The 19,845-nt window shown below is 43.0% G+C and overlaps 1 protein-coding gene across 1 annotated transcript in view; it reads right to left on the bottom strand.

Annotated features, from left to right (window-relative positions):
* LOC122795855 (xanthine dehydrogenase-like) overlaps positions 1 to 19,845 on the bottom strand; it is a 5,725,158-nt gene that overhangs the window by 5,503,964 nt on the left and 201,349 nt on the right. The window lies entirely within an intron of this gene.

The raw sequence follows: 19,845 nt of genomic DNA, 5'->3' as shown, positions 1-19,845 counted from the left end.
TACGAAACTGACAGCTTACTGATAAGGCAGAATAATAACTAGTCTGTGCAGCTGGTCATTTGGGTTCATCTAGTGGACTGAATGCCAGATTTTGGCTGCAGAGTGTAGGGAATAACCCTGGTGCTGGTGGTGGGACAGAATACACAGGGTTCGAGGGTACAGTGTGCTTTCACTGGCAATAGGCACAAGGTGGGACACAATGCGGCTCTCTGAAATTACTTCAGTAATGCATAGAGATACCTGCTGTAAATCAGCACAAGCAGAGACATATGTGTGCTCTCCAATGAAAAGAAGTCAAGTTCACACCTTTTCATACTTTCTGTACACTGTGATAAGTTACATAAACTAATCAAGAAATGACATACTGGCTGCTGTCCATCAATAATTTCCATTCAAGTCCAAACTCACTGTTAAGAAGACAGCGTCACTAGAAATCATGTAGTTCTCATCAAATAGCAGCAATAATCAAACAGATTATACAAAAGAACAACTTCAGCGGATTCAATAGAGTTTCAGGGAATAAACAAAAACTTAAGTCTTCTTTCTGCTTAACCTATCATGCATACTACAAAGCTGCCATTTAGGACTATGACAACCCACTGTTTTTTGCTTTACTATATTTCCTGAACAGCTAGAAAACTACTGACTTCACCAGAATCCATACATCCTCAACCCCCATTCCCATGTTTACACATGGGGTTGAGGTGTCACTTCAACAGTGGTAATCAACTACAGCCAAGGTTCACATCACCGGGTGGGCTAGCCCTGCTGCAGCTGTTCTTCCACATCACACAGTAGCATGCACACTCGCACCTATGACCAGTTTAGTGTGTCCAGTTCATCAAGTGCAAGTCTTTGTAAAATGGGAGGAAAACGGAGCACCCGAAGGAAAGGGAGGCAAGCAGACCCCACACAGAAGGCACCCAGCCAAGATTTGAACCAGAGAATCTTTTACTGTGAGGTGACAACACTATCCAATGCACCACTGTGCCACCTACACCATACCTAAAACTGCTTTTTTTCTACCAAAGCTTAGCCAAAAGCATTACACTTTCCTTTCTGTCTGTACAAAACATCTTTTAGAAATATTTTGTATTTCCTTACCTCTTAAATTTGTGTTTGCAGGTTCTATTTTTCCTTTAAAGATTTTAAATATCCTACAGTTAATCTGCTGGAACACTACACTGCCAGTAATAAAATATTCAGTATTGTACATATCCTTGTACAATATAACCCTCTGATCTTGAACATTTTTATTCCTTGCCTGAACAATGAAACAGAGTACTCTGACCAGAAACTGATCTCTGAAAAAAGTACCCAAGTCATCCAGTTTGGAGGTTTCTCTGGGGATCACAGTAGCAGACATATCTAAGCCATTCTATTCTAAAGGCACTGGTTTGGCAGTTCATGAGAATGACTTAACAAGGCAATGACAAATGACTTTTGGATGTCTAAAACTGATTCTGACAAAGTGTCTAGTGACTCTGAAATGGGAGGGCAAGGACTTGCGCTGGCCCTTAACAATGGTGGAGATGTGCTTTCCATGAGGATACTGTTAAGGGGTGAAATAAATACACTGAGGAGCTCCTAAATACTATGGACATACCTTCTTGTGAGGAGACAATACCAAATTCAACTAGTGGAACTGAATCCATTTCCATGCAGGAGGTTGCGTCAATAATTAGAACAGCTCCACTGTTACAAGGTTGTGGGTGTGGATGTGACCCAGACATACACTGAAAGTGCTGGATACTGCTCTAGTATCACAGTTAACATGCCTTTTCAGTGTTGCATAAAAAGGATGAGACAGTACCTCTGGACTGGCAAAATTATGGCAATAGCCCTTATTTTCAAAAAAGGTACAGTAGGATATCTTTCACTTACAGAGGGATTGTGATCCTGAGCCTCCCTGGGAAGGCCTATACAAAGGTGCTAGTAAGAAGACTTCATCTTCCAATTCAACACAGTCCGTGCAGATTCCATTCTGGCTGTAGAACAAACAGTTATCACTGCACAGATACTGGAGGGGTCTTGGAAGCCTGTCAGTACCATTTTCAGGTGTTTTGTGGACCTGGAAAAAGCATAAGACTGCGTACTATGGCATGCACTGTAGGATGTGCTACAAAGGGGTCCCAATAGAGTTGTGGCTCTATAGCTCTGTAGCTATTCTGTTGCCCAGGAATGTCTCCACAATCTGGTTAGGGAGAAAAAAAATAAAGGCTTGCAACACCTTATGCCACACATGAAGAGCAGAAGTGCCTCATTCCTGAGCACAAAACTAGTTCCAGGACTCATTTCCAAACTGACATTTAGAAATGGCGGCACAAAAATAAATGGTGGTACTGCACTTGCAACTGGTTGCATTTGCCGATCATGACCCCTAACATCTTGCTTACCTGGGCGGCTGTCCCTTTACCCCATCCTAGTTCTGCTTCGAGGTCACTGGACCACTGCTGCTTCTAAGTCTGTCCCTACATTTGAGAAGTGAGAATGGCATCTTTATCGACATTAAGTTGAATATGTTCATTGAGAGTGTAGGACTCCACAAAGAGCATAACTTTTCTCCCCACCCGTTTGACATCCTCCTTTCCATTAAAAATGCAAAGTACCACAAAGCTCTTAACAGTAAACCATTTTGACACATTTAGGTTGTAGACTTATCTGCAAAAGATTTTGCTATTTACTCTCAAACTGACTGCTATGATAAGACTGCACTGGAGCAATTTGATGCTGTGTGTGAAGGGTGGGAAAAAAATCAGCACTTCCACATAAGAGGTCAGGGTTCTCTCCTAGAAAAAACTGGATTATTTCTGTAGATGAGAGGCAGCTGCTACCTCATGTGGATGAGTACGAGTATCTTAAGGTCTTATGGCTATCAACTGACTGACTTGCAGGCAAGTGTCATGTTTACAGTACTGCTGGTGTTGTACTGGGTCACAGTGTTGAAATAACTGGATCAAAGGATGAGGCTTCCATTTACCTGCCAATGCAGGTACCTATTACCCATAGTCAACAGATTAATGATAGAAGGAGATCACAAACAGCAGGAATAAGACTCCTTCTCAGAGGAGACTGGCCCATTTTCCAAGAAAAACTGAAGCTCAGCAAAGGACAATCACTGCCCCTCCAAGTTAAGAAGAATCACTTGGGCTGGTTTATGCACCTCATGGATATGCCTCTAGAGTACTTTCCACAGAAGGAGTTACAAGCACGGTCCATTAGGAGGAGTCCCTCGGGAAGAATCAGGACATAGATGGATGACATCCCTTAGCTTGTCTAGGAGTACCTGGGGATCTCACTGGATGAGCTGGAGACTGTTGCTGAGGATATGGAAATCTTGTCTTACCTAATCAGGTTGCTACAAAAACACAACCCTCACCAGGAGGAGGAGGTTACAAAATGGACAGATGGCTCAGCTTCCAAGTTCTTCACATTTAAGCAAGAGTATGTTCAGTGGGTAAAAGTCATTATTTTTCTGGCTAACTGTAGATTGTTAATACAGTTAGGAATGCTTTATTTATTTATATATATATATATATATATATATATATATATATATATATATATATATATATATATATATATATTACACACACACATATATATATATATATATTACACACACACATATATATATATATATATATATATATATTTACATATACATATACACACACATACATATATGTATTATGCTTCTGTGTTGGAATAAAGCACAGATGTACTAACAACAACTTGCAAATTATTCCTCAAGTCTATCATACACATCAAAAAGTTGTCTTTTTATTGTTGTAACACTCAAAGTCTCAGACACATATTTTTCACATTTCAGTGAAGTCTTAATTTATGGCCACATCAAATCTTGATAATGCAGTCACTGCCAAGGTATGAATTCCACTGTTCCAAGTCACAAACCTCAAAGCCCTAAAATTTTATTACATTTTTGAATCCTACAGTGCATTTATATAGCAAACAATGTACAGTTGTGTACCTACCATAAATGTAGATGTTCGAGTGTATTCACTGTTGCAGTCATTACTCTTGGGTTATCCTGCTGGCAAGCTACCCACAATCGGCCTGAATTCCTAAATCTAGGTTCAGCGTTGGTTGCTGTCGCCTCTTCCCTGACGTCAGTGCGCCAGTGGTATAAAAGATGCAGCCGATGCCATTTTCTAGGTGCCCCCAAACTGGTAGGCTGAAAATTATGCCAATAAGTATGCATGCACAAAAAAAAAAAAAAAAAACATTTCCTTCATTTACAAGCAAATACACCACATAGGTTGTATAGGATAGAGAAGTACAGAGAAGTCTCAGCAAAGAAAAAAGGGGGATGGTGGGTGGGTAACCTGGACTGCAACAGTGAATACACTCGAACATCTACATTTATGGTAGGTACACAACTGTACTATGTTCATTGTGTTTCACTGTTGCAGTCATTACTCTTGGGTTGAATCCCAAAAGCTGAGGATGGGTGGCTGGGCTACATAAGATTTGGAGAGGCTATGAGGCCCTGCAGAACTGCAGTGGCAAAGCCTGCTCTGGATTTAGAGTAGAGTAAAGAGGTAAGTGGTAGTGCTTTGTAAAAGTATGCACTGAACTCCAAGTTGCAGCCTCTAAGATGTCTTTGGTTGGTACTCCCCTGAGGAAGGCTGCTGAAGCGGGTGCTGCTCTGGTAGAATGAGGTCTAATGCCCTTAGGCACTGATTTGCCATGTTGAGAATAGCAGAAACGGATACAATGGCCTATCCATTTAGAAATAGTCTGTTTTGAGATAGCCTTTCCTTGTGATCCTGCAGCATATGACACTAAAAGTTGCTCAGATTTTCTGAAAGCTTTAGTTCTGTCCAAGTAGAAGCGTAGCTGCCTGTGTATGTCCAAAGAATGCAGAATTTTCCTCACCCTTGTTCTGTCGGTTTGGATAAAAGGTAGGCAAGTGAATGGTTTGGTTGAGGGCCACACTGGACACCACCTTACGCATAAAGGTTGGGTTTGTCCTCAGGGAAATCCTGTCTAAATGAAAAAGGATAAAAGGTTCCACAGCCATGAGTGCTTGTAACTCCGAGACTCGTCTTGCAGAGGTTATTGGTAGGAGCAAAGCTGTTTTCCAGGATAAGAATTTTATATCTGCCATTGAGGCTGGCTCAAAAGGTGGCAGTGTGAGATTTTCCAAGGCATAACTGAGGTCCCATGGCAGAATTGGCACTCTCCTTGGAGGCCTGATGTTTTTGGTCCCTCTAAGGTACTGCCTTATTAAAGGATGAGAAAAGATAGGTGGTTCCGTGTTGTAATGGGCTGAAATGGCAGAGGCATGAATCTTAATTGATGAAAAAGAAAGGCCTTTGTCCAGCATCTCAGTTAGGTATTGTAAAATCTGAGGGATATTTGGTACATACGTGTCAATGCCTTGTTCCTGGTTCCAAGCACAGAATCTCTTCCATTTTTCTGCATAAGATTTTCTGGTACTGGGCCTCCTGGCCTCCAAGATAACATCCATAACAGCTTTTGAAAGAGGAGTGTTCTGAATGGCTACATTATCCGCCCTGCTGCCAGATTTAAGGTTCTGAGTTGGCTGTGCAGGATCCGATTGTTTTGTTGGGTCAGCAGATGAGAAGTATGAGGCAATATCCATGCTGGTCCTTGAGACAAGCTCTTTAGGATTGGGTACCAGTGCTGGTGTGGCCAGTCTGGTGCAATCAGTATCATTTTTGGCTTCTCTTGTCTGATCTTTAGGAGTACCCTGGAAGGAGAGGCAGTGGAGGAAAGGCATATACTGTTAGATTTTTCCAGCTGAAGGATAGGGCATCCACTCTCCATGCTTGTTTGTGATAAATCCTTGTGCAAAATTTCTGTAATTGGCAGTTGTGAGGGGAGGCAAATAGATCTATGTCTGGGCATCGCCATTTCCTTGTTATCACGTTGAAGACTTGTGGATCCAGTTTCTACTTGTGGGGATCCATGAGGTTTCTGCTTAGTTCGTCTGCCAGAGTATTTGTTTTTCCTGGCAGGAATTGTGCTTGCAGGTGAACTTGATAAGTCAATGCTGTGTCCCATAAGGTCATTGCTTGTCTGCAGAGGGGGTAGGAATGTGTACCTCCCTGCTTATGTACCACATGACCGTAGTATTGTCTGTCTTTATCAGTAGCTGTCCTAAATGAAGTAGATCCTTGAAAGCTATCAGGGCATTCTGAACAGCTAGCATCTCTTTTTGATCGATATGAAGATGCATCTGTCCTGAAGGCCATGTGCCCCGAATACATTTTCCTGCCATATGGGCCCCCCAGGCATAATCTGATGCATCCGTTGTCAGTGTCTGTCTGTCTGTGGGTAAACTGAATGGCAGACCCTTGTTGTGGTGACAGGCCTCTGCCCACCATCGAAACTCCTGTTGCAGGCAGGGAATGAGGGTAATTACTGTCTCCAGGCTGTGGCAATGCCGAGTCCAAACACTTTTTAGATACCATTGTAGTTTCCTCATATGCAGTCTGGCATATGGAATTAGTATAATGCAGGATGCCATGAAACCCAAAGCCCGCAGGATTTTCCTTGCAGATAACTGGGTGTTTGTTGCCAATTTTTTGGAGTAAGAAGTCAGTTGTTTTTGTTTCTCTGGCGTGAGAAGCCATCTGGGCAGTTGCATTTAAGCTTGCACCCAGGAATATTATCTCGAGAGGGCACTAGTTTGGATTTCTTTTAGTTTATTGTGTACCCTAGACAAATTAGTAATCTTTTTACAAACGCCAGATGCTTTAGAAGAATGTCTTTGTTCTCTGCTTGAATAAGGCAGTCATCCAAGTAGGGATATATTTAAATTCCTCTTTGTCTGCAAAATGCAATTACTGGTGCCAGGCATTTTGTGAAGACCCTGGGCGCAGTAGATAAGCCAAAGGGTAGTGCAGAGAATTGATAATGCATTGAACCTGCAATGAAGCGGAGGTATCTTCTGCAATTTTGTCTGATAGGGACATGCAGGTATGCCCCCTTGAGGTCCAAAGTGACTAGCCAAGCATTCTTGCCCAGCATGGGAAGAAGCTGCTGTAGTGTTAGCATCTTGAATTTTGGTACTTGCAGATAGGTGTTCAGAATTTAAAGATCCAGAATGGGTCTCCATGCTTTGTCCTTTCTTGGAACTAGGAAGAGTCTTGAGTAAAATCCTTGTCCTTGCTCCTGTGTAGGTACCTGTTGAATGGCTCACATGTTCATGAGAGCTGTAATTTGTTTTTGTGCCTCTGCCCATTCATTTGGTGGCAGGTTTGGCATTCCTTTGATCCTTGGTAAGGTATGAATGTGGAATCTGTATCCTTGAGAGACAATGTTTAAAACCCATTTGTCTTTTGTGATGATGTGCCAGCTGTCTGCAAAAAATGCTAGCTTTCCTCCCAAGGGTGTTGCCAGGAGATATTTGCTTGGTAGTTTGAGGATGGAGTCATTATGTCTGCCTTCTATTAGCTTGGGGCCTGTCTTCTCCTCTTTTCTGGGTAGCAGAACCCCAGTGGCGAGATTTGTAAGGGCCCTGTGACTGACCCCTTGGGCGTCTGTATTTGCCCCTCTGTGATCTATCTGAAGCTGGAAAGAACCAATTTTTTGTTGGCCAATTTCTGCTGAAGCGAGGGGGTTGTACCTGCAAGAAATCCTTGACCGTTTGCATAGATTTAGCCTTATCCTCCATTTTCTTTAAAACCTCTTCTGCTTTGACACCAAATAATACATCCTGTTGTAAAGGTGCATATAATAATTTTGCTTTAACATGGTCAGGGAGGGTTTGCTCTTTTAACCAAGCATGTCTACGAATGACAGAGCCAGTAACAGCTGCTCTACAGGAAGCTTCCAATGAATCAAATCCGCATTGTAAAGTATGCTTGCCCACCTGTTCAGCTGCATGCAACAGATCCTGCATTTCCTTGAATTCCGGCTGTTCTGAATGTGTGCTCATTTTTTGTTTTAACTGAGACATCAGGAATTGTTGATATTTCAACATGTTAAACTGACAATTTAATGCTCTCATAGCCAGAGTTGCAGAGGTGTATATTTTCTTTCCCCATCTATCTTGGGCTCTGGAATTTCTTTCAGAGGGCACAGGATTTTTAGCCATAGAAGCTTTTGCTCCCTTAGAACCCTGGGATATGGTTTCTGGGTCAGCTACAGGGCTTTTATAAAGGAATTTGTGTGAGTCAGGAACTCTGTATCATCTGTATGGTTTGGCTGGAGTAGGAGGTAGAGAGTCTGGATTTAAACTAGACTCCAAGTAGACATCATCCACAATATCTAAAACAGGAGGGATAGCAAGAGTTCTGTGCTGGGGTAATACAAGGAACTCTCTGAGCCTTTTCTTAGAATCTGAGTAATCCTGGCCTTCCCAGTAGAAATGTTCCCTCATGGTATGCAACGTTTCCCCAAAGGAGTAGTCTTCAGGGGGAGATGCTGAGGGAATAGAGTCTTCAGCATCAGAATCCTGGGAACAGAGTCTTCAGCATCAGAATCCTCATAAGGTGGAAAAGTGTAATCCTGTTCCTCAGAAGAATCTGAGGAGAGAGAAACCTGGTCAGAGGATGCATAATCCTCCTCTTGTCTTGGTCTTTTATCAGGAGGGGGATGGGAACCCCTGATAAGGGTAATTAAATGTTTAGCCATCTTAAGCATCTGTTTCTTAGCATGTGGCCTTGACCTGTAGACTGATTAACAGTTTTCTTAAGTTTTAAAGGAGTTTTAAGCTTAGCATAAGATTTAATGGTGAGTGTAGGTGGTCTGAAGACACCTTCTGCAACCGAAGGTGTTTCCTCTGCACCGGTGTCTAATTCTGCTCCAGTGTCAGTGGATGGCTGCGTCAGCCTAGTAGACACCACTTGGGAGTCGGCAGCTGTCTGGGGTTCCAGCTCTGCGGTCGTCAGGGAATGCGTAGGTGCCTCACTGAAAACCAGAGAACCGGCAACAGGCCCAGCTGAGGCCTCAGGGTCTGGCTTATTCCTAGGCTGCCTGTCCTTATCCTTGCATTTTTTATGAATTGCGGTCATCGGCTGCTCCGATGGCATGATATAATTAAATTTCCTACCAAAGTAATGCCGTGCAAAGTCAAAACGGCGTTTGATAGTGCGTTTATTAAACCTAGCGCAAAACCGACAACCTATGACGTCGTGGTCTGGGCCTAGGCAAGGAATACAATAGGAATGTAAGTCCTTATGAGGTATTTGCTTCCCACAAGAAATGCAATTGTTAACTTTTTCTGACATCGGACTGAGGCAAGAAAATGTTCCCCAATGGGGTACTTAGCTTTATTGAAGACTTCGGACTGAAATTCAAATCGAAAATCTCAGGTGTCGGTCGACCGGCACTTGCGAACTGCTTCTGCTTCGGGCACCGCGCAGCAAGAAAGACTGAAGAAAATGGCGTTGGATGCCTCATATACCCCTGGCGCACTGACGTCAGGGAAGAAGCGACAGCAACAGACGCCGGACCAAGACTTTGGAATTCGGCCAGACTGCAGGACCGCCTGACAGCAGGCTAACCCAAGTGTGATGACTGCAGTAGGGTAACACAATGAACATCTGTTCCTGTAAGCTCCGTAAACTAAAGCATTAAAAAGTTTGAAAAGCTATTCCACAGTTTTGTAGAGCATTGATAAATCTAAAAAGTTATTTTGCAAGGGACAATAAAGCATCGAGAAAGCTCAAAAGTTATTAGATAAAGTAACAAAGCATCCAGAAATATAAAAAGCTATTTCGCAAAGCACAGTGAAGCATTAAGAATTATTTCCCAAAGTGCAATAAAGCATCGAGAAGCCAAAGAGGTTTATTTCACAAAATCCAGTTAACTGAAAGCACTACGTCGGTTATTCATTCATTCGCACAATTTCGATAAGCTTAAAGAAAGTACAGGTACAGATCACAAAAGCATTGACCAAATTGTGTTTATACCAATTACGTGTGTGTGTGTGTGTGTGTGTGTGTGTGTGTGTGTGTGTGTGTGTGTGTGTGTGTTTATTTGCAAGACCCTTTGCTGGTATGTATTAATACGAGATGGATTTCGAAAACCTCAACCACTTGTTTTTAACCAGAACATTGCAGAGAACTGGAGAATATTTGAACAGGAGTATGATATTTTATACAAGCAGCTTACGCAGATAGAGGTGCATGCACAAGGGCATTTAATTTGCTAGATCTAGTAGGATCTGACTCTATAGAATGAGAGCGATCATTTGTATATACACCAGCAGTATATGAAGGTGAGGGTGTGGACCACCATATTGTTGTGCAAATTGAATCCAGAGAAGACCCAGAGTGTTTAAAGCATAACAAACATCACATTAGAGAGGCATTTGTTTTACACAAGAAATCAGAAACCAGGGAAAACATTTGCAGCTTATATAACTGACTTGAGGAACAAGGCTAAAACGTGTCGGTTTAGTGACTTGAAAGATGAGCTGATAAAGGATAGACTTGTGTGCGGTACTAATAGTGCTGCAATGAGAAAGATTTTGCTTTGTGACGGTGACTTGACATTAAGCAAAGCAAGAGATTTATCAGATCCATGAGGTAACAGAAAGGCATACGAACATGCTTACAAGTGACAAAAGCATAGTTTCAGTAAACTCCAGAGAAAACGCAGACAGTATGCAACACATGGCAAGCAGAAAGAGGCCTAAGCAAAGGGCAGCCACAGGGTTTCCAAAGAAGGTGCCAAGTTTTACAGAGAGTTCTAGAAAAAGTGCAAGCTCCACCACCAGCTCAGTGCCATACAAACGTGAGTCAACAAAACCTAAGTCTAGCTTTATTGTTAACTGTCGCAATTGTGGTGCAAACCCGGAGTCTAAAACAAAGAAGCGTTTAGCATATGGTCAGCAATGCCTTAAGTGCAAGAAATAGAACTACTTTCAAAAGTTTTGCACATCAAGTAAGCCTCACACAGTTGTATAGAAAGGTCACACAAGAAAGCAAGTTTATCAAGTAGAGCCAAAACAGTCAGCTTTCTAAGTGGATGCTGTATCAGTACTGGGAGAAAGAACTGATGCAGTAAACTTATGGACAAGAAGTGAGGTGTTTTGTACGGTTCGGATCAATGGAAAATCCACACAGATGAAAGTAGACACTGGATCAAAGTGCAATGTTATATCAGCAGACAGATTTGCAAAAGTGAGAATTAACGAACAACTCAATGTAACCAGCACTGCGAAACTTGTTGCGAATGGAAGTGAAGAAATTCAAACCGAAGGTTCAATAATACTTTCATGTTATTTGGCTGAGAACAGATACAACTTATTATTCAATGTTGTCTGATGACCAGTGCAATCTTTATTAGGTCTCAAAGATAGTTTGAGAATTAATCTGCTTTCTTATGCTAAAGAAGTTCATCATGTGAGTGCACTTCCAAGTTCAAGTTTTTCACAAACCATTTTCTCAGAGTATACTGATGTTTTCGATAAGTTGGGCAAGCTGTGTATTCTATGAAGACAGATTCCGAGGCCACTCCAGTGGTCAGACCAGCAAGAAGAGTTCCAATAGCAATGCAAGATAAAGTCAAAGCTCAGTTGGACAAGATGGTGCAGCAAGGTGTGATTTGTCCAGTCACAGAACCAACTGAATGGGTGTCATCCATGGTAGCCGCTCATAAAAAAGGCTTAGACAAAATCAGATATGCATTGATCCTAGAGATTTGAACAAAGCATTAAAGAGGTCACATCATCCACTGAGCACAGTTGAGGAAGTTGCAACTCTAATACCAAATGCCACTGCATTTTCTGTTTTGGACGCAAAGAGTTCATTTTGGCAAGTGATGCTTGATCACAGATCCTCATTTCTAACTACTTTTGGTACCCCGTTTGGCAGATACAGATTCCTATCGATGCCATTTGGAATAAATTCTGCAAGTGAAGTCTTTCAGCGTGCAATGGAACAATTTTTTTCAGGTTATACTTGTGATATATTAGTAGACTATCTATTAGTTGGAGGCAATGATGAACCAGAGCATGACAGAAACTTCAAGAAAGTTCTAGACAGAGCATGTGAAGTAAACGTGAAGCTTAATCCTCTGAAGTGCAAATTCAGACTTCCAGAAGTAACCTACTTAGGGACATTTGTTTACCAGTTCAGGCTGGAGACCTGACCCAACCAAATAGCTATTTTAGAGATGTCAGCACCAGATAATGTGCAAGGTTTACAGCGTTTTCTGGGCATGGTCAACTATTCGGGCAAGTTTATACCAGATTTCAGTGAAATGGCAGCACCTTTGAGACAGCTAACATGCAAAAATGGTGTATGGTCATGGTTACAACACCAGATGGCGTTTGATGACCTTAAGCAGAAAATTGCCACCACCCCCCCTATGTTATGGTACTATGATGTGTATAAACCAGTTGTCCAATCCTGTGATATTTCAAATTTTGGTCTTGGTGCAGTTATTCTTCAAGAGGGCAGACCAGTAGCCTATGCATCTAGGACACTTGATCAGAGATGCATTATGCTCAAATTGAGAAAGAGCTTTTGGCGATAGTTTTCGCATGTTCCAAGTTTCACGATTATATTTATGGTAGAGTTATTCAAATTGAAACTTATCAGCCTTTAGTTACTATTCTAAAGAAGCCTATGCAATTACAAAGAATGATGCTCAAATTGCAAAGGTACAATTTCAAAATGGCCTACACTAAAGGTAAATTGCTCCATCTGGCTGATACATTATCCAGATCTCCTAGAAGTACAACAGAACAGCTTGATGCTGGAACTTTTGACTTTGACGTAATGTCAGTGCGTAATTTTTCCACCACTAAACTTGATGAGTTGAGAGATCACACTATGACTGATCAAATTTCACAAAAGCTTAATCATTACAGCAATGTTGGATGGCCATCAAAGCACTCTAGTGTATCATCTGAGGTGCAATCATATTTCCCTTACAGAGATGAATTGTTGACGGAAAATGGTATTATTTTCAAAGGTCCTAAAACTGTTGTTCCTGTTTCCTTACAGCATGAACGTATTCAGATTTTGCATTGTGGTTACCCAGGTTTATTATCCACTAAGTGAAGGGTAAGAGAACTAGTATTTTGTCCTTCATTAATAAAAAAAAATTGATAAGAGTTCTTTCTTCTTGTTATGTAATAGTACCAGAGCGCATTTGCAAGGAGAACTGCTTCAGCTAAATCCAATACCTGAACTACCTTGGTCTACTGTAGCAACAGATATCTTTGAATGGAATAATCAACATTTACTTGGTTTTGGTAGACTCTTACTGGAACTGGTTTGAGATTGATCTGCTACCAAACTGACCTCAACAGCAGTGATCAGTAAGCTAAAACATCATTTCTCAGTTCATGGTAGTTCACAAAAACTTTATTCTGACAATGGTACTCAATTTACTAGCCAGTTGTTTCAGAAATTTACAAGAGAATGGGACTTTGTACATGTCACTAGTAGTCCTGAATATCCTTAATCCAATGGTCTAGCTGAATGAACAGTACAGAGTGCAAAGCAATTACTTGAAAAGTCAAAGCGTGACAATATCGATGTATTCTTGAATTTACTTAATCTCAGAAACATACTTTGTGATGATATTCTTGGCTCACCTGGTCAAAGATTACTTTGCAGACAAACTAGAAATACGCTATTTCATCAAGTTTGTTAGAGCCTAATTCTAAGAACAATAAAACCATCAAGGCTCAATTGTTGAGGAAGTGTAATATCTAGAAATCTATTTATGAGAGATCGAGCAGATTACTTCTTTCGTTGAGGGAAGGAGAGACGGTACGAGTTCAGACAACGAAAGGTTCTGATCGAATAGGACACATAACAGGCATCTATGTCGAGCTGAGATCTTATTGGGTAAGCTCTGAGGTTGTAGACTATAGGAGGAATTGTGGATATCTACTTCCTGTACCAGGATCATCACCATTGCAATCATAACATTGCATCTGTGACGCAGACGCTAAATCAAAGACTGAGTCACACATTGTTTCCAGACCAGTAGGTGTTCAAAAGCCTGATTCTGTTCCAGAAAATAATTTGAACACTGCACAGGTCAACCATTTTGTAGAGACCGTTCCAGTTGCGAAATCTGATTCCCAACTTTATGTAACATGATATGGACGAGTTTCTAAGCCTAGTGTGAAATACACAAAGCAGCGTGGACTTGACTGTATATATCTGTGTACTTAGTATTGTATAATGCAGGTTTCTAGATTATCTGTGATTTCTGCATGCTAAATCATCTCATGACAAATTGCATGATCTATTTCTCAAAGAGGAAGGCTGTAGATTATAGTGTAGCATGTGCGTGCTATATCTTTAAGAAGCATGCGAGTCTGTGCGTGTACATATAATTTCCAGACACATGCAATCCCTAGTGCCATTTTGTAGAAGCAGCCAGTGAGTATGTGTGATCACAGAAGTTTGTATACAAGTTACTTAGTCATAGTCAAATAAGCTTTTACAGTGATGTTTGTATAGAATGAAGTTGCTTAAACAGAACCCACGAAGACTAGTTTATTTGTGAACCAAGACAAAAGCGACAGTAAGATTTTTACACAACGCTGTGTCCTTCTATCCTAATGCTGCAATACTCTTAACCATGAGGGAGAATACCAAAGCATAGGAAAAAAACTTGGGGAGGAGGAAGGAGCAGAGGAACATTCTACAAAGCCATGAAGCATGGCTCTAGCAAAACCATCCCTAGATTTAGAAATACTATCCTGCTTGTGATGCTTGGTGAAAGTATGAACACAAGACCAAGTGGCAGCCTCCAAAATGGTGGTCATATCCAAACCCTTAAAGAAAGCACCAGAGGAAACCACAGACCTAGTGGAGTGAGCGTGAGCGTTAACAGGAACAGGGAGACTCTTACTATGAAACACACAAAACAAAATTGCTTTAGAAATTCAAGAGGAAACAGTCTGCTTGGAAACAGGCAAACTCAGAGCCCTGGGATGAAAAGAAACAAAATGCTGATCAGATTTCCAGATAGCCGTAGTCTTATCCAAATCAGGACCTGGACAGAAAGGGAAAAACCAGCCCCAGACTGACTGTGATCTCTGTGTGCTCTTAAGGGAAATTGTACTTTACTGTGTGTGCATTTATTATCCATTACCTATATGGACGCCCCTCACTGGTATTAGTGGTGAGGACTGAGGCTCCTTGATTGCTGGGTCAGGGCACGAGCATCACATAATTGGTGGCAGTGGTGGGATATCCACACCACATATTAATTGGTTGGCAAATACTAATTGGCTTGTAGTGGTGTAGGTAGAGTGAATTCATGTAGCTTGTGTACACAGTGATCACTGAAGGTGTTTTGCACTCTAAATCAGTCATGCAGTGAATACTAGAGTTCAGATCACAATTGTTTCATTTCTTTTGTTAAGCTTAGTTAGTCAGGAATATGAAAAGCTGACAAGGAGCCAGCTGGCTGAGATATGCCAGGTTAGGGAACAGGTGCATGGAAACCTGACCAAGGCAGACTTGATTGCAGCTTTGGTCACAGCTGCATCAGAAAACAGCAACCAGGAGGAGACTGGCAGTGGAGATGTACCACCCTCAGAGAATGGACAGCTCAACCTTTCTGCAGAGGACTTAAAAGTCCATCTGGAGCTAAAGAGACTTGAGTTGGAGGCCAGGTATTTGGAAATAGAAGCAGCTGAGAGACTAAGACGTCTGCAGGCTGAGGAGAATGACAAACTGCTATGCCTGGAAACTCTGAGGAAAAGGAGAGGTAGAGGCAGTATGAGAAAGAGATGCTGACTCTTCGCCAGAGTCATGGAGGTAATGGTAATGGGAGTAACTGGACCCCAGAAGCAGAAAAGGTCAGTAAATTTCTTCCGCAGTTTAAAGAGGGGGATAATTTTGATAGTTTCAGTCATATGTTTGAGAGGGTATGTAAACAGTATGATGCTGACAAAAGGCTCTGGGTACAGTTCCTGATCCACTGACTCCATGGTAAAGCTGTAACTGTGTTGACTAAACTTGCTATTTGTGAATATTTTGATTATACTGCTGTTAAAAAGCACTTGCTAGGATGGTTTAAGCTAACACCTGAAACTTAAGTTTTGTGAGCATAGACGGAAAGCAGATGAAAGTGTGAGTGAATATGTTGCTGAACTGAGCATTTATTTTCATAGGTGGGTGACTGGTTGTCAGGTCACCACTTTTGAAGGGCTGGCAGACCTTTTGGTGAGGGAACAAGCCCTTAGCACTTTGCCTGAGGACATAAGGAGCTGGCTTAGCTGATAGACAATGTGCTACTTCAGATGAGTTGGGGAAGATCTCTGCCTGACTTACAAAGCCATGTCCAACTCAGAATTGATGGACATGCTCCACCTAAAGAAATCCAAGTCACTGCGAGCCACGCGCTCTAGTGAGCTAAACCTCACCAAAAACAATAAATAGAACATGCTGGAGGGATAGATTCCTGTCACAGAGGCTCTCCATGCTTTGGAACAAAATTCCAAATTACATCAGGCAGAGCCCCTCACTAACACTCCCAGAAAAACCTTGACGAGTGGATGGGTAACAGAAAATACAACCCTGGGATCCCTTCATTCGCTCTGCTTGACAAAGGATCAGTTAATTAATCAATGGGGTGGGAAAAGCCGACACACTCTGGCTAGGCTTATAAATGCCTTCGGGCAGATAGCCTAGTACCTACCTATGAACCTATAAGAAGGGAGACCTATACCTAGCAAAAAGGGGATCCCTGCACAGGAAAGGGACCCCCAGTACTGCTCATGGGTCTAAAGGAAACCATGGTGGGCACCATAGACTGCCCCAACAGAATCTGCCAGTAGCAGGAAAAGCCACTAGTCCAAGTGGATGCCCAGGACCCAGGGTTAAATGTTTTGAATGCAACCAGTGGAGCCATGTGGCATACAGATGTCCATGAAGGCAAAGTGAGGAACAAAAGGTGAGAGCCAGTAAGTGGGAAAGACAAAATGCCAATAGTAGGTTGTCTTGAGACAACAGGGATACTGAACTACCATCCTGCAGATGTCCAGACAAGGAAGGATTTGGATGAGGCAGTACCATGTGCTTATGCATGTTAGGAGACAAGCAAGTGGGTCTGGTAGCTTGGGGGAGACCCAGACAGACTGCATGCTTGTAGCCAGGACTGGTGAGGTAGTTACTTCAGGGAGGGAGCTACTCTGTAGCAATGAGGCTGAAGGCGAGCCACAGCTACTTGTGGGTACTGATGCTTCCTTGGACAGAGTGACGGTAGAGGTGAGTAGTAGTAGTACCCAGGCTGACAGTGAGGCACCACTGTCAGAGGATGCCAGACTTCCTGTGGAAGGGGTGCTGGGAAGGGTTACAAAGAGAGAGTTGAGACAGGCTCAGCTCTCAGACCCTACATTGCAAGGCCAGAGGCAGGTAGATAGGGAGGCACCTGATTCTCATGGGAAGGGGGAATCTGTAAACTGGGACAAAGGGTCATTGTATAGAGAGAGTGGGCCCCTGAGGGAGGGCTAGAAGGTGAGAGGGTACAGCAGTTGGTAGTGCTTAGAGCCTACCATCTGGTGCATCTAGCAATAGCCTATGATATTCCCTTTGCAGGTTATATGAGCATAAAACGTACAAAGAGACGTACTATGCAGAACTTCTATTGACCTGGAATTTCCAGAGATGTAACAGGGCACTGCAGGACCTGTGAGCAGTGCCAAACGATAGGCAAGGCAGGAGACAAGGTGAGAGCTCCTTTGATGATGCCTTTGCCTGTGATTGAGGAGCCATTTCAGAGAGTAGCGATAGATATTGTGGGGCCTCTGAGTACCCCAAGTTCCACAGGGAAAAGGTATATCCTAGGGGTGGTGGATTATGCTACACGATACCCTGAGGCAGTGGTTCTGTCCTCCATTGAGGCAGAAAAGGTAGCAATTGCTTCGTTAGAGATTTTCAGCAGGGTAGGTTTCCCAAAAGAAATACTGACTGACAGAGGTGCCAATTTCACGTCAGACCTGCTGGCTCGTCTGTGGAACTACTGCAGGGTGAAGCACATGAAGACCACCCCTACCATCCCCAGACTAATGGCATTTTTGAGAGGTTAAACTCTACAATCAAGTCCATGCTAAGGGCATTTGCAGACCAGTTTAAGACGGACTAGGACAAATATTTGCCCCATCTGTTTGCTTACAGAGAGGTTCCCCAAGAATCCACAGGTTTTTCACCCTTTGAGTTGCTGTATGGGCATAGGGTGAGGGGACCTCTAGATTTAATTCGAGATGAGTGGGAAAGTGAGTGAGAACCTCACAAGGAGTCTATTGTGGCATATGTCCTAAAGTTCAGGACAAGGCTAAAGGAACTCATGGGCTTGGCCCATGAGGACCTGGCAGAAGCCCAACAACAGACAAAGGTGGGGTATGACAGGAATGCTCGATCTAGAGAGTATGCAGTGGGGCAGCAGTTAATGGTTCTCATTCCTGTCAGACACAACAAGCTGAAAGCAGCTTGAGAGGGACCCTACAAAGTGGTAAGAAAGGTAAGTGATGTTAACTACATGGTGGAACTCCTAGGCAGGGGCACAAATTGTACCATGTTAACATGATGAAACCTTACCATGATAGGGAGGCCCTTGTGCTGAGCATTTGCAGAGGATTGCAGGAGGAGTCTGAAGGAGATCTGGTGACTGATCTCCTCAGTGAGGCTCAGACTGACACTTCAGTGGAAGGGGTAGCAATTTCCCAGCAGCTATCTTCTACCCAGGTTGGAGAAATCTGAGCAGTGTTACAGGAGTTTGGAGACATGTTCACTGGGAAACCAGGGTGTACCCACCTGGTGCAGCACCAGGTGGCTGCAGGACCCCAAAGGCCCATTAGGCAGGCCCCTTATAGGGTGCCTGAGGGAGTCAGTCTCCGAGGGAGGAGATACAGGAGATGCTGGAACTAGGGGTGATTCAAGAGTCCAACAGTCCCTGGGCCTACCCAATGGTGCTGGAGCCAAAGAAGGATGGCAGCACCACGCTCTGTGTGGACTACAGAAAATTAAATAGTCACACACAGTCAGATGCTTACCCTATGCTTAGGACAGATGAGGCCCTAAAGCAGCTGGGTGGGGCTAAGTATCTTACAACCATTGATCTTACCAAGGGTTACTAGCAGGTGCCCTTGACTCCCAGTGCTAAAGAGAAGTCAGCCTCTGTGACTCCTTTTGGCTTGTATGAGTTCACAAAGATGCCCTTTGGGATGAAAAATGTCCCAGCGACTTTCCAGTGGCTGGTAGATCATATCCTAGCAGGAGGGTTTGCTCTTGCTTACCTAGGTGATATTGCCATCTACAGCCATTCCTGGCAAGAGGACCCTCCACATGTCAGGGTGGTGCTGGGCAGACTACAGAGGGCAGGGTTGACCATTAAGCCGAGCAAATGTCAGGTGGGTATGGCAGAGGTCTCCTACCTGGGACATAGAGTGGGGAGTGGTAAGATCAGGCCAGAACCTGCTAAAGTAGGAGCCATTCAGGGATGGCCTGCACCAGTTACCAAAAAGCAGGTGAGGGCATTCTTAGGGACAGCAGGGTACTACAGAAAGTTAGTCTTCAGTTATAGTACCATCGCTGCTCCCCTCACAGACCTGACAAGGAAAAACAGAGCCAGCCAGCATAATGCCAAGTTGCTAAGATGCAGCCTAAGGTTGCAAGCATATATGTCAGTGCAGCACCGCAGTGGGATTAGCAATGCCAATGCAGATGGGCTCTCAAGACAGGGAATGGGGTAAGGTATACCCAGATAGACCTAGCCCTCTCAAGCAGCATTTCTCAAGGGTCACTTGAAAAACTAGCTTGAGTTTAAGGAGGGAGATGTGTGAAGATAGGTAAAGGCTGCCAGCCCAGCCAGATAGAATTCTGTAGATAATTCTGTCATTTGTAAATATTAATATAAGCCACAGGC

The sequence above is a fragment of the Protopterus annectens genome, chromosome 2.part2, assembly GCF_019279795.1.
Source record: "Protopterus annectens isolate FY-2018-M chromosome 2.part2, PAN1.0, whole genome shotgun sequence".
NCBI classification, from domain to species: Eukaryota; Metazoa; Chordata; order Ceratodontiformes; family Protopteridae; genus Protopterus; species Protopterus annectens.
Note: the sequence above shows the minus strand (reverse complement) of the source record. Positions and strands in the feature narration are given on the sequence as shown.